Consider the following 13,405-nt stretch of genomic DNA (forward strand, 5'->3'; position numbering starts at 1 on the left):
AAATAATATAAATAACTCCTCCTCGGACTTCAAACATGCCACTTCAGATGTATGGTGGGAGATTACAGAGTTTGTTAAAGCTCAGGTCTTCAATCATCCGGGCAGTTTCGAAGCTGCTCACTAAAATACAGATCAATGCTTCAATTTTATGGGAGGCCTGTCCCATGTGACCAGACTCAAATCCCCTATTTTATGGCTTGCTTATACATTCCTGGTGAAAAACGGTTTACATTTTAGGCCCCGGGAGCTCTCCTAAATCAGCTGCCAGGTTTTTGCAGCTGGTAGTAAAGGGAAGCGCTGTCATCGCGCTGCCCGGAGGTGAACAAACGAGCCGGCAGCCACGGGACTGACGGCTGGCCCCGACCCTGCGACAGCTGCCAGCCTGTGGCTGCCACGGGGACAGCAACCAGGCAAGGGGACACCTCCTGCGACACCCTGGGCACCTCTCCAGAGGCGCCATTCCCACGGCAGCATCTCCCCTTGGGAGACGCCAAAACTTCAGCGCTTCAGAGACACGCAGATGAAAGGGTTAAGCTGGACTGGCCGGCTGGAGGGGAGAGGGATGTTAATCCCTCAGCTCTGGGTCTGTTAATTATTTGCTGATTCAGCTGCTGAGCAGAGCCCGGCTCTAAAGCAGAGCCTTGGCCCTTGCCTGCTGTCAGCACTGAGGTGCTGATGCTCCTGCCGTCAGTTTTGGGGTCTGGGGCTTGGCATTGCCTGTTCTGTCCCAAGAGGCAGAGCTGAGCTCCAGCTGTCCTATCCTGGGAGCAGCAGTGTGTCAGAAGCAGGTTTTGCAGGGAAACGTAGACACGGGTTATCCCTGGGCAGACCCAAAGGAGTGGTGATTTTATCCTCTGCTATTTTCCGGCAGTGCTCCACCCTTTCCCTTCGCTGGCGAGCACGAGAAAGGGCACTGAGGGCTTCGTCCCCTTGCAGGTTCCTGAGCCCCAGTAAGGAAAGGAGCTGCCACCCACCCCAGTGACACAAGGACCTGCAGGACTGTGCCACAGGGGCAGAATTTGGTAGCACACCCACCTTTCCCGACTGCTCCCCTCCTTTAACCATCACAACAAGCTCCCAGCATTTCCTGCCACCCAAGGTCCCTGATGTTACCACTAATGAAGGCTCCTCCAAAGCCCATAAATCCCGTTGTCAGCTGCCACCTTGCCCTCACCCAGGCAGCTTCAGCACTGAGCTGAGGCTGTGACACTCGGCTCTTGCTGGAGGGGCAGAGGTGCCATCAGTAGCAGGCAGTGCCTGCAGCTCCCACACATTTAAACACCTCCTTGCCTGGCCCCTTCCCGACAGCTGCTTTGGACAGAAAAGGGAACTTTGTGCTGCAGAACAGTGGAGGTGAAGGGAGCCTGAAGGATGAAGGTGGGTGCCCGGGTGTGCTGATTTGGTGATGAAGCCAAGCAAACCTGAAGCAGTGGTGGGATGTGGTGCTGTGGGGTCGGAGGATGGCTGAGCCCACGGGCTCAGTTTTTCCCAGCTTTTCCTCAGTTTTCCCCTCAGTTTTTTCCCTCATCTATCCCACTCCCTGGCTCCCCTGCACAGGGAGGTTTGTGCCCTCACGGGGTTACCACAGATTTTCCAAACAGTAAACCTGTGACTTGACAGTTGGGTGAGATGCATCCCAAATTTATCTGGGCTGAGCTCCTCCAGTGCCTGCCCAAGCAAACTTTCACAGTACCTTGATGGCATCCTGAGGAAACCCTTTGCACTGGCCCCTGACCACATGGTGTCAAGGTGCTGGAGCATGCACTGAGCATGGCTGGGTGGGATTCCCTCTTCCCCCCTCTGGTGATGGCCAGTAAAATGCCAGGTGATTTTATCCCACCCTTATTAAACAAAGCTGAAATTCTATCTTGGGGAAAGCAGACAGCATCCTCCTTCTTACAGATATTTAGAGGATAGCTGAAGGGAGTTTCTTTCCCTGTTGCAAATGGGTAGCTTCATAAAGAATAGAAAAAGAAGTAAAAAAACCAGCCACGTTCATCTTGCTTTGAAAATGCTGTATATAAATCAGTTCACTCCCAGAATAAGCTCTGCCTTCTTTTTGTGGTTGACTCCTGCCAGTGCTAATTGGAGCCAATAGGCACATCACGAGGGGAGCAACCCCCTTTACAGGTAACACTTTAGCCTGGCGAGCATGTTTACAGCCTTATTTCAAAGCCTTAAGGAGGAAGGATCTGTCATAAACCCTGGCAGCTTTTGCTGAGCAAACAGTGCTGCTAGAATAGTTAAACCCCCGGCATTTGGGTGGAAAAATATAGAAAACACGTGTGTTTCCATGTGAGCTCTGCCTCTGTGCAGAGCTGGCTTTGTGGCACTGCAGGGCAGCTGCGGAGCCTGGCAGGTCTCAGGTGATGAAGAGCCATCTCTGGCAAGGATAGAGGACACTGTTAGGTCTGGGTGACCCTGAGGACACCCTGGGACCCTCACCCTGCCCATGGAAGGGCATCCATATAATCCCAATGCAAAGCTCAGGGAGATATGCTCCCTTTACTGTGCTTGTCCCAAAATGAGCTCTTCAACTCTTGAGGTGCCTGAAGACAATGATCTAGAAGAAAACCACCATTCCCAGTCAATGAAGGCATTAAGGTGCTGGTATGTTTTTTAAACAAACAAAAAAAAATATCTTGGAGAAACTACAGAAGTTAGGCAAAACACTTTCAGGGTGACTTTTATCTGAAGAAAACAAGATATTTCCCGTAGTACAGATGTTAGTGAGGTTTATTGGAAGAGCTCTGTGTAGGTGTCCATGAATGTGTGAAGGAGCTGTGCTCTGGGATTGGGATGGGGGGACCACGGTCCCCACCTGCAGCTGATGCTCCTGATGCTGGATGCTGCATCTCTTGCTGCAGTGCCCTCTGCTCAGTCATCCTCACCTCTAGCACTTGGGCATAAATTAGCAATAAATCAGATCTTCCTTGGGCAGACCTCCCTGATGGTGCCCTTTGTCACCACCCCTGCACACGGTAGCTGATGGTGGCATTTCCCACCCTCTGCAGGGTTAGAACCTCCCTCTCCCAGCAGGGCAGGGGAGCAGGAAGCTGGCAGGGCTCCTGCAGGGACACAGCACTGCCACAAGCCTTCCCCCAAAGATGAATGGCTGCCAGTTTTCTTAATCCAGCCACTTTGGAAAAATTGTTTGTTCTCATCCTGTTTGAAACAGCTTCAAAGTGGCTCCAGTCTAGACTGTGCCAAGATAAATTACAAACCTAAAGCTCTGATATAAACCATAGGGGAAGCAGTCATTTGCTCTAATGTAATTAAAACAAGATATCATAATGTATGTAAGTATGTATATGTGCAGGCAGGCTCTCCTGGCAGAGAAGGAGCAGGATGCTGCCAGGCTGCTCCCAGCAGAGACTGGACCATCCCTCCTGGGCTGAGAGTTTTGTCCCTTTAAGGGGTGGTTGAGCAGGGAGACCACTCCTCCAACATCTGACAGCCAATCAGGCTGTGACAGGTACCTGTGACATCACTGCAGATGCTATAAAAGGTAAAGGCACTGAGCTGTCCTGCGTGGTGATTGGACATTGTGGTTGATCACGGGCATTATCCTGGTTCATGGTCATATTCCATGATCCTGGTTCATGATGGTTGGTCATATCCATGATCCTGGTGTGCAGTGGTTGGTCACATCCGTGATCCTGGTGTGCAGTGGTTGGTCACATCCATGATCCTGGTGCATCGTGGTCGATGCCCATACATGAGGCTGGTGTGCAATGTCATTCCTGGAAGCAAAGTGGAGGACTCTGAAGAGGTGGCAGCCTTACAAGGGAGGCCCAGACCATGGTCATGGGAGGAAGGGAATGGCAGAAGGACTGTCCTGATGGAGGAGAGGAGGCAGGGAATGGGAGTCTTCCAATCAGGATGCCTTTTGCTAAAGTGTATCTGATGGGAACTTTCCTCCCAAGCTCCTATGGAGGCAGCTGAGGAAAAGGGCTTTTATTCCACAAAATTCAGATGGAAATAAACACTTCTTCCTTCCTCTGGCATAGGTCTAATTTGTGATGAACTAGATCAAATGATAAGCAATTGTTCCACTTCAGTTAAATGCAACTCAAGTGAAATAGATGGGGATTCCCTTGCTCCCTAAGTTTCCCCTCATTTACTGAAAATGAGGAAGGAGGAGAAAAAGAAAATACAAAGAACAAGCTCTGAAAATTGGGGGGAAAGGAAAATAAATAAAACTCTGATAAAAATTCCAATTCTGAGTCATTTTGTTGACAAATGAAAGAGTCCTTGATAAATAATGATTATATAAAATTAAGAGTCTTTTAAAAAACTTAAAGATCATTAATTTTCACCATGACTTGGGATATAGACAAAGATCAATGAAAGTTAATCCAATGAAAAGAGGCAATTACCAGCTAAACCGTGTGTCATTTTGTTTTAATAGCATTATGACACTTGTAAATTACGATACGTGTATATGTAGAGCTGGAATTTAATAAGTGTGTGAACATATGTGTATGCAGACATGTTTGTGGGTGGACATCATCATGCTGTACATCATCCCTCCATTCCACATTCCTGTCCTCTCCAAAGCCACGGCCTGGCTTTAACATCCCTTGGATCTGCTGCCGGGCTCTCTTTCCTTAGTGTCTGCATCATCCAATGCTGCAAGCTCCATCTCAGCTGTGAGATGCTTTTAACCCTGTGCTAAGCTCGACACGATTCTTTTTCCAGTCAGGAAAAACAACTGAAACGACTTCTTCCCTGGTGCCCAGGGGTGCGGTGGCAGCGCGGGAGGGGTGGGGACACCCCCGTGTGATGTCCCGGTGTGATGCCCGATGGTTGCGCGTGGAGTTTCGGCTCGTGCCACCAGAGGTCTCACGGATTTCATCGGGACCATCGGAGGAGCAAAATCCCGGTTGATGAGAGCAGGGTGTAATGTGACGCTCGTGGGACCTCTCAGGTACAGATGGAGCGTGGCTGAGCCCTTGCTTTCGCCGGGAACAGCCCTAAATCTCCCTCCTGACATCCCGAAAGCCGCTCCCCAAAGCTACTTTTATGCCTGTGAGACTGTTGCCCGCGAGAAGCAAATTGTCCCGCATCATTGCTGGCAAATCACTTGGAGTACATTCCCATGGGATGGTTTGGGAAGCTGCGAGCGCAGAGAGCCCACGGCCGTGGGGCAGAACCCGCCTGGGGCTGAGCTGCTGCTTTCACCACATGTGGCTGTGGCAGTGCAGGGTAACCTGCGCTTTGCTCCGTGCCCGCATCCCCGTCACACTCACATTCCATCTGTCGGCTCCGTGCGGACAAAGCGCGGTCCCCTCCCCACGTCCCGCCCGTGTCCCCACCCGGGGCTGTCCCCGGCACCCACGCGGGCTCCGTGAGCACAGAGCTCGGCTTCAGCTCGGCGCTTTGAAGTGCCGAGGAGGGGAGTTGTTGTTTTTGTTTGTGAGCGCTTATCGGCGCGATGCTCCCGCCTGTCTCTGGGCCATGGCTCCGGCCTGCCGTCCGTGCGGCCCCGCTGCCAGGGACCGCCGGGCTGCCAGCGCCGCCTGATAAGGATGATGGATGGGGATGAGCATGGCTCCACCATGGCCGGCTGCTTACTGGGAGCCAGAGCCGGCCCAGCGCTCGCTGAGCCCGGAGGAATGTGAATTCGTGGGATGCAGAGCCAGCACGGGATGCTGAGCCCTCCACCAGCCCTGACAGTGGGTGCTGGTACCACACGTGTGCTCCCCAACATCGGCTAGAGTCATGTCCATGCCCCTCCCCACAGAGCAGGGTGGGCAGGGCACATCCAGACACAGCCTGGTCGAGGGGCAGTGGGGAGATGTTCCCACTCTGCTCCATCACCTCCAGGGTGGCTCTGCAGCTCAGCCTGGTCCCCTCCATGGGATGAGGGCAGTGGGTGGATTTGACAGGTGATGGGGTGACTGCCACCATGCTGCCAGGGTGACACCACATCTGTTAGCAGCAGCCTGATGCCAAGGGGAGACCTGAAAGCAGATGTGGCACTTGCTGTGCCAACGAGATACTTTTGTTTATATTAGGCTTCCTGGACTGGGAGCAGGTCTGGGTGGGCTCTGCACACCCTGATCCCTTTGGGAGGGTGGGCTCCAGCACTGATGGTCCCTACCCTGGGTTTAGGGTGTCCCAGTATTGAAATGATGGTGCATCCCCATACCTTCACATCTGGGTCTTCCCAGACCTCAGGGAGGCTTTTGCAGTAGTTTTCAGAGCTGACCTGCTGCAGACATACCTGGAGCTACTCTCTCCATGGACCAGCTCTTGTTCCTCACTCAAAGCAAGCCAAGGGAAACATTTTTGTGCAGTTACCACAGGGCCCATGTTGTGGTTTTTTTGCAATGGTGTCCTTGCTTCTCTCCCTTACCACAAGTTTTCTTGGCCTACCTTTGACCCAAAGCTCCCTCTCTTTTGTATTTCTTTCCCATTCCCGTTCTCCCAACCTGTGCCATGGAGGATTCAATGCCTCTGTTCCCAGGTGTGAGCTGCAGAAAGCAGCCAGCACAAATCCTCTTGCCCTGGAAAGAGTCTGGGTTTGGTTCCCTCTAACAGGCAGGATAACAAAGAGCCCAGAGCACAGAGATTGCCTCGAGTCCTTTCCCCACAGCATCATTCACTGAGCCCTGCCAAATGCAAACCTGGGATAAAACACACTAATTCCAGCCCCTCAGTCAGACAATGGAAAAATTGGATGCCTTTCCACACCAGCCTCATTAGAGGGGTTCTTAAATGGAGGTTGTGCTTGTAATTAAATAGCCATATCTTGGCTCCCCAAGACAGGAGGAAAAGGCAATTTGAAAATGTATTAAAACAGAAAGTTTGGCAATTCTCCTGGATTCAGAACAATTCATGGATTTAAATTGTTCCATTTCAAAAATGTGTGCTTGCTTTTCAATGGAATTAAATAAAGATGTGCAAGATGGGAGGAAAGCAGTACTTTCCTGGATGCTTTTCCCTCTCTGGCTATGAAGGGAAGGGGTAACTCTGGGCACTGAGAACTTCCTTGGTAGCTGTGTGGGCTGCTCTGCGTGGCTGATGCATTGGCTGACTCAGCTGAGGAGTACAGGAAAGCAAAAAGTCCTAATAATGCCAAGTTTTTCCAAAGTTCTCAGCCCGATTTCTGGTTTTACTCTTACCCTCTGGCACTCCCTAACATGCTCCTGCCACTGGTGGGACCAGCTCCCCAGGCATGAGCTGTGACTGTCTGGGGATGGACATGCTCCTCTTCTCCAGCTGCTTTTTTTTGAGGGGGTGCCACATGAAAAATAATGGTCCCAAGGTTGCTAACAAAGGACTCCTGAGGCATTTTGCACTCTTTGTTTTGGCACAAAACCTTAGTAATAGCATCATTATACAAGTTTCCACATCTACAGGGGGAAACTCATGAGATATTTGAGAACACATCAAAATCTAACACCTCTTTTACTCCAAGAAAATATAAAAAACATCCATCATTTCTTTTTAGACAGCAGCTCTTGTGCTGGGAAGGTTTAGCTCAGTGATAGCAGCCAAAGCTCCTCGCTTGACATGGGGTAGCTACTGGGGAGGAATGGGAAGTTCCAGAAGAAAGTAACCCCTTTGCAGAGCACTTGAACACCTTTGCCTGCTTGTGTATTTAAGAGTCACTCACTGTAAGCCCCAAACAGAAAATTGCTGTCCCTGCTCCCTCTGGCTCCTCTGGCATCACACGTGTGTGTGTGTCAGCTGGGAGCTGAACGGGACATGAACTGTGAGATGACTTATCCGGGTGTCAAGGAAGATGCAGGAATAGCTTGAATCCAGCCCAAATCCTGAGCTCTCTGGGCTTGACATAAGCATGTAAGCCTTTGGTTGGGATCTGGTGATAGAAGAGGGCTGGAAAGCACATTTCTTTTGTGGTTAAAGGTCCTTTTGCCAGTCCATAAATCCAGACGGAGGTCTGTTTATTCTGTTTACTGCAGTTACCTAACCTGTGAGCCTGTGTGTAAATCATGGCAAGCTGTGATTTAGGGGGGGCTGCTCTCCCTGTGGCGTGTGCACTGTGTCCCTGCCCAGACCCCCATGCAAGCAGAGGGATCTTCCAGAAGCTGGGAGATAAGAGCAATAAAAGCTGCATCTCTTCAGCACCACTGCCACTGCATTTGCTTTGGCACAGTCACACATTGCTGTGAACTGATGGCAACAGGGACCCGAGACCAAGTGATGCTTTTTCCTTTCCCTGTTTTGAGGAAGCAGCAGGCATTTCCCAGATGCAATGTCCCATTTCCACCCCAGGGGTGTCTGAGAGCTGCTGTCTGATGGGGCTTGGCCAGGTGAGGGGGTGGCCAGACTGATAACCCCCCCCGACTGCACAGCACGGGCTGCTGCTCTTCCAGCCCTCCTCACCTGAGAGGTGCTGACTCTCCAGAGCCAAAATCAGCTGCCTGATAAGGGAATGACTCCCAGATAATGGTGCCAGCTACTCCAGATGAGCCCCCTGGCCCCTGGGGGAAACTGTCTGTGTTGTCTGTCTGTAGAGCAAGAGGAAAAGGAGAGTTTGGGCAACTGAAAGGGAAAAAAAATCACCTCTGAAGTTCCAGGCTTGGCATGCTGGGCTTTGATGCAGGTTTGCCAACAAAAGAGGGGTGATGCCAAGCTGGACTGCCACAAAGGAGGAAAGTGACCCCAACCCAGGGGCTCCCCACTTCCCACAGCCTGGGCTCCATCCTCCAGAGTCCCTTCAGCCCTCTCTCCACCTCCTCCCACCCGCCCCCATCGAGCAGCCACAGGATTCCCTTGGCCTTCTCCTCTAGGACGCTGCTGCCAGTTTTGATGCAAACCATTGCGCTCTCCCAGCTCCCCCCATTTCCAGGCTGGGGCAGCACAGGGGGGATCAGCCCAGGTCCTGGCTGTTTAGTCTACCCATCACACTGGTGACGAGCAGTCTAGCAGCTGGCAGAAAGCACTTTTCTAATTGCTCAGATGCCGGCTCCGAGCTGTTTGTCCGGTGGATCTTTCTTTAAATCCTAGAGCAGGGGGAAGGGGAGGATGATTGGCAGGAGGGTGGGTGAAAAATATTATGTTCCCACCATTAAAGTCTGGGAAGCTGGAAAGCTGCTGAGCTCAAAGGAGAGGGATTTGGGGTGTTGTTCAGGGGGAACAGTAGAGTCAAGGAGTGCAGCATCCTCCAGTCTGGGGTGGCTCACTCCACCTTTGGGTTGGAGAATCCTTGACTGAAAAGCTGGACAGGCAGCACGTGGATTCTGGGTGTGCAGATGTTTATGCAGATGTGAGTGTGCAGTTGGTGCTGAGGGTCTGAGGACTCCTCAGCCTGGAGCATGTGGGCAGCTTGGTCCCTCCAGTTCCAGATGTGATACAGGGGGACATCCTGGCTTGACTTCAAGGTTTGAAGGGCTGAGGAGCTTTATTTGACTTCAATTCAGGTGTGCACTTGAGAGTGTAGACAAAGCAAATGACCTAGAGTGGTCCTCAGGGCACTGGGGTCCTGCTTTGAACATGGATCAAAGTGAACCCCCAAAAGCTCCAGGCTGCCAGCTCAGGGAGGGATGCAGATGTTCAGGGGAGTCATTGCAGCAGCAGGAATGACAAAGTGGATAGTCCAACCTGACCAAAGAGATGGGCCTTGTTTTCTCTAGAAAGCTGGAGAGGGACATGATAAAATCTCCCAAGACCCCTGAGACAACAGTGATCAGTTGATCTCAGGGTCTGCTGAAGTTGGGACAAAACATAATCAACTTAATTTGTAATGAGGAAGTTCAGAGGTCAGATATTAAGACAAATGGTTCAGTCACCATAGGACAGTTAAACCTGGGGCAGGTTATGTCATGGGTGTTTTAAAACCAAGCTGGACAAGGCTGTGGCAGGGCAGCCCGGTGCAGGTGTGGGGATTAGAAGGACTTTAATTCCCTGAGCTTGGCGCTCAGGCAGGGGACACGCAGTGACATCATGCACCAAGGACATCCCTGTCCTGCATGCCTGGCTGTCCCCATTCCAGCAGCTGTGTCTCCGAACTGACTGGACAGGTTTGACCCAAACCATTCATCCCTCTGTCACAGCACAGCCTGGGCCACTCAGTGTCCCCTCAGCAGCTCCTGCCCTGCAATGGGACAGGCACCAGTGAGATCTCCCCAAGCCCTCCCTTCCCCTGGCTCTGCTCTGGAGGTGGCATTTCTAAGCCCAGGAGAGCAAAGCTCGGCGGCTTTTAGACACTTACAAGCTATTTTACAGGAGTTTTCGAGCTATTTTCTAAGCCTTGTCTTGGGCTGGTGCCTTTTGGCATTTTAAAGAGAAAAATTATGTGGATGCTGAGGCTTATTAAAACCCCAAACTCGACCACTCCTGCAAAAACAACCCTGCTTGTTCTAGGCTGGCTTTTATGGCTGCCTGGGCGTGATGAAAACGGGCTGGGGCTAGCGGCAGAGTGGTGTGGCTATCGCCGTATCCCAAACCGCATGTTCGCGGGTGTGTTCCTGATTTGTTGGAGCGCTCCGACTTGGGAAAGGTTTCCTTCAAACAGAGAGGCTGGGGAGCGGTGCTCGTTTGGGGTTTTGTGGCTCTTTTCATGTTACTTTAGATCTCTGGTTAAATAAGCAGAATTAATCAAGATTAATCAAAAGAAAAGCACTTTCCTCCCCTCTCGCAGGCTGCAAGGAGCACACACGCACTCCACAGTTACCGTCTGCAGCAGGAAAGCTCCCAAACCCTGCATCCCCCCAGCTCACACTCCTGCCCGCATCCTTTCGGTCGGTGCCTGCAGTCTGCTGTGACTAAGGAGGTTTATCTGCAGGGCTTTGCAATCAAAGGGCTGCGATAGGCAGGAAAGGATTAACCCCAGAAGGGGAGGAAAATCCCTGGCCGCCTCCTGCTCCAATACATCAAACGCGGCGGCCGCGCGGCTCATCCGCAGCGCGGGGCACCCGTAAATCACGGGCAGCGCTCGGAGAGCCCTGGAGCGGGACAGGACCTGAGGTCTGCATCCTCCAGTCCCCGGCTGGACCGGCACCCCTGGGCCTGTGCCAGCCTCGGGGCTGCCACCCGTGCCCATCACCCTCCTCCGGGCTGCTCTCCTGCGTTCCCCCACAGCAGAGCCCGTGGGGCTGGGGGGCCACTTGGCAGCACTGTACGTGCGAAGAGAGATGGGATGGTTCATTCCATGGCCACGGGACAGGTCGGGAACGGGGTCTCAGCTGTGCCAATCTGGCTGCCAAGCCTCCCAGCCTGCCCAGCCAGGGACAGGATGCAGTCCCTGCTGTGCAGGGATGCAAGGGGGCAGGCTTCCCTGGGACCGGAGCGTGTCCCTGGCATTACATCCCCCCATATGGTTCCCATCCCATCAGTGCTTACTCATGATGATCCTTTGGAAGCTTTTTCCACTTACCATGGGAGGTAGCGGCCGGCTCAAACTCCACAGTCCAACGTGTTCATAAACTTGCTACCTGTGCAGTCGTCCCTTCCTTTCAGCCCACTCTGCATGTCCTGCACCCCAGCCCAGTGCCAAGCCCTGGATCACTCCCACTGCAGGCTGACAGCAGTGAGATGTTCCACTTGGGCAGTGCCAACATCCACAAATGGCTCCGTGCCACACACTTTCCCCTGGATGATTGATCACCACCAGGACTTCAGAGAAGAGAGAGATGCTAGCCCTGGGAGCTGGATGAATGTTTCAGCTAGAGTGCACAGCTAATGCTGTGATGCCTTGTTGAACATATCCAAGAGCAGCTGTAACATCCTTCTGGCTGGTGAGCGGTCCCTGAGCCAACAGAGTAGTTTGATACTTGGAGGAAAGATCAAGGGACTTTTTAAGGGGAAAGATCCTGTTTTTGCAGCTGTAACAGTTTCCTTAGAAGAGGAAACTCTCTGCCCAATCCACCAGCCAACCTGTGGGAGGCAGCCAGGCATGGAGGCTCCAGGTTGAACTGTTGTGGTCCATGTTCCTGTCCTAAACCTTCAGTTTAGCAGGAAGCCCCCGCATGAGACCTCAGGGCAGGCAGGAGGGGAGTACCCAGCCCAGCACAGAGGATGTGTGCTGCCACCCTGGCACTGCCACCTGGGCATGTTTTCAGGCAGCTGCTCGGTGCTGGCCTTACCCCTGGAGACTTGATGAATGCCCTGCCTCACTTGGAACATGATCCTGGCAGCTCATCCCTGCTGGCCATGGAAAGGACCGGTGCTGGAGCCAGAGTGCTGTGCTGGGCAGGATGGGGACAGCTCCCGTGGCACAGGGAGCACAGGTAGCCTGGCAGCGAGTGCATCCCACGGTGCATCCCTGCTCAGGGAGTGCTGGGGAGGCAGGATCCCCGGGGAGGGCTCTGCAGGGCGGCACAGGGCAGTGCCAGACCCGCTCCTGACGGGAGCTGATGGCCAAGGGGGTCATCCCGGCCTGTCTACAGCTTCATCTGCCTCCCTGCGCTCCTGCAGCGGGAAAAACTCAAAGGAGCAATGCAGGGCGCATGTGTTCACGGTGCTGTAGGGATTTCCTTCCCACGGGTGACCGTCACCGGGCCAGCAGCATCCCCAGGACGGGATCCAGGAGGGCGGAATGGGGCCAAGCCCCGAGCGGAGCCGCAGTCCACATGTGCCACCGCCTGGACACTCGGCGTAAGCGACTGGAAAACTGGAAATCGTGTTCCCATCCCGGGGCGGGAGCCTGCAGGTCTGCTGACCGAGGGACACTTGGTGCTCCTGGGACCCTCCTCCCGGCCCAGCGGGACCCAAAGCGGCAGCGGGGCTCACAGCCAGGACTCTGGATGAGGGGTGTCGTGGGCTGATTTCACCCGCAGCCCGGACAGCGCATCCTCCCAGCTGGGCTCTCCTCTTCGGGGGGTTTGGCTCTCCCATCCCCGAGGAGCGCAAAGCGCCGCAGGGAGCAGCAGGATTTAGGAACTGTTACCTTAAACTATCTCCACACTTGCAAAGAGCACGGAACCTACCTTTTGGGCTTTTTCACCTCCGGGTTCTGCCAACCCAGCCTCCAGGGTGCAGCCGGGGTTGGAAGCAGCTGTGCTGGCTGTGGAGCTGAAATACCGGGAACCGAGGTGAAGGAATTGGCTCTCACTGACCCCCAGAGCAGAGAACAAAGAAACAACAACAACAACAACAAAAAAAACCAACAGCAACCCCACCTCTTTTGGGAACCCTTGGAAAATGGGATTTTATATAAATTCGTTGCACAGGCGGATATTTGCGTCTCCCTGCACACACAGGCTCTTGCAGAAGCGCTGCTGTTTGCCCCGGCGCCGCGGGATGCCGGCTCTGCCAGCTCAGATCTTATCTCGGGGATGCCCCAGCCGGAGCCAGGGCGTATCAACCGCTGCTCTGCCGAGGACACCTCGGAAACAAACATCCCGACGCGTTCCTGGGATGTATTTCTGGGATGAAGCCAGGCAGCAGGAAGCTTTCTGCTTTCCTGCCTCGGGCAGCTACTTTTCAAATC

General features: G+C 53.2%; 1 long non-coding RNA gene across 2 annotated transcripts; it reads right to left on the reverse strand.

Annotated features, from left to right (window-relative positions):
* Window positions 1-8,742: 8,742 nt before the first annotated feature.
* On the reverse strand, window positions 8,743-13,205 carry LOC136367305 (uncharacterized). Of its 2 annotated transcripts, none has more exons than XR_010744672.1 (3): window positions 13,095-13,205; window positions 12,903-12,987; window positions 8,743-9,576 (listed from the first exon to the last, which is right to left on the reverse strand). It is a non-coding gene; the product is annotated as an uncharacterized lncRNA (long non-coding RNA). The 2 variants fall into 2 exon arrangements; XR_010744671.1 differs by lacking the exon at window positions 8,743-9,576 and adding an exon at window positions 10,173-10,550.
* Between the last annotated feature and the right edge of the window lie 200 nt (window positions 13,206-13,405).

The sequence above is a fragment of the Sylvia atricapilla genome, chromosome 14 (assembly GCF_009819655.1).
Source record: "Sylvia atricapilla isolate bSylAtr1 chromosome 14, bSylAtr1.pri, whole genome shotgun sequence".
NCBI classification, from domain to species: domain Eukaryota; kingdom Metazoa; phylum Chordata; class Aves; order Passeriformes; family Sylviidae; genus Sylvia; species Sylvia atricapilla.